At 37.9% G+C, this 1,886-nt stretch overlaps 1 non-coding gene across 1 annotated transcript; it reads left to right on the forward strand.

Moving 5' to 3' along the window:
- Window positions 1-270: 270 nt before the first annotated feature.
- On the forward strand, window positions 271-377 carry LOC124529461 (U6 spliceosomal RNA). Its single transcript, XR_006966358.1, has one exon. It is a non-coding gene; the product is annotated as a U6 spliceosomal RNA (small nuclear RNA).
- Window positions 378-1,886: the final 1,509 nt, after the last annotated feature.

Consider the following 1,886-nt stretch of genomic DNA (forward strand, 5'->3'; position numbering starts at 1 on the left):
CTGTCATCAGAAAACAGTATGGCCTCTCTGTGGGCCAGAGTCAAAGGAACTGTCAACCAGAGGAGTGAATCTGTGTTCATTAGCATTTCCTCTTTGCACAGCATTTGACCACTTTTTCTACCAACAATGGCAAAGGACCTGAGACTATACATCCATCCTGCCTGTTGCAGTGGAAGCAGCCAGGTGGGTGCTTTGAAAATAAAACCTGAGCTTCCCACGTCAAAATGTTTTTTCACCACCTGTGAATTCACTGGTAAAAAAGAGTAATGGGTGCTCGCTTTGGCGGCACATATATTAACATTGGAACAACACAAAGAAGATGAGCATCACCTCGGCCCAAGGAAGACATGCAAATTCATGAAGCATTCCATATTTTTAGGAAGCACCTAGAATTTTTCAATTAAAAGAATATATCCTCTGGGTTCTGCTGTGGCCCAGACAGTGTTAACTTTTTTTTTTTTCTGTTGTGGGTTTTGATTTTTCTCCCCCAGAAACTGGTTTTATTTGATGTGCCCAAGTCTTAAGTTTTTCAATAAAGAAAAAAAATCTCCATAAAAATGAATAAATAATAAAAAATAATTTTAAAAGAATAATGGAAAGTCCACAATCTATTTCTCAGCCTGGACCATTCTTAAAAGTTCTGGATCTTCTGCTGAATAACACAAATCTCAAAATATGATTCAGATTAAGAACTATTCTTTAGAAGTATAGGGATCTTAGAGGTCTTCTGGGGTTCTCCTGTTACAGACGAGGAGCCTGGGGTCCAGAGTGGTGTAGTGACTACATCATACACTTCCTTTGTTGACTCCACACCCAACTGATGACTACCCTAGGGTCCTTTCCTTTGGACCACTCTTCCCTCACTTGAGTTCACAGAATTTTGCAGCTTAGAGGGTATTGGAAATATTGGGACTGTATAAAAACTTACTGTAATATCTTAGGCTGTAACTGAACAGCTTTCTTACCTTTAAACTCTACTATGTTATGTTTGTATTAATAAAGTACAGACCTCTCTATTTATAACACATAAAAAACACAGATGTTGATTGCAAATAGTTTTATAAATCACTGCATATGTCTCCAAAATCATTCATGTAAAATATTTGGAAAAGCATTTCCGATTCTTCTTCCTTTGCAGGGAGTTTTAAGTAATTTAAAATATATACCATTATGTATTATTTGATATTCATGCAGTTTTTCTTACATAGCTTGTTTGACTTTTAACAGAAACTCTTGGAGATAATGTATTCTCAGTGCCAATGGCAGAAATTTTACCTAATAATACATTATTTACTATAAAGGGGTGCTGCTATTGGAGGAGAAAGGCAATGGGCTAAGGATGAGAATTTTGGTTTCAAGTATCTGCCACTTAGTAGCTCTGTGACTTAACCTAAGTTACTAAACTCTTTGTTGGAGGCATGTGTATCCATCAGCAGGGGCAGGAAGGACAGTGGAAGGGAAGGGAGCGGTAAGAAAATCTAAACTGTCTTTCTCACTGGATTTCTGCTAGCCTCAAATCCAATAACATCCTTGAAAGCTCTTTCAATCTTATAAATCAAAATCAAGTTAGTATTACGATGGCCAGAGCATTTGCTCACTGCCGTGTAGCATGCATGTTAAATGGAAGCACTGTATTTAAAGGTTAAAAGCTGGGTTCTTTGATCTGCCAATTTGGATGAAATCTCGGCCTCATCACTCACTAGCTGTGCGCTCTTTGGTGAGTTACATAACCTGCCTAAGCTCGACATTCTGAGGGAATACTAATTTAATAAACATTTTATGGAGTTGGGTTAAGTTCAGTGATGCATGCAAGGTACCAGGTGGGATGCCCAGCCTCCAGCAAATAAACATTCATTTATTTTAGTATTATGATATTCCTGGCTCTT

The sequence above is a fragment of the Lynx rufus genome, unplaced genomic scaffold (assembly GCF_022079265.1).
Source record: "Lynx rufus isolate CCGP_SWC_20201006 ecotype Redwood Valley unplaced genomic scaffold, mLynRuf1.p SCAF_6, whole genome shotgun sequence".
NCBI classification, from domain to species: domain Eukaryota; kingdom Metazoa; phylum Chordata; class Mammalia; order Carnivora; family Felidae; genus Lynx; species Lynx rufus.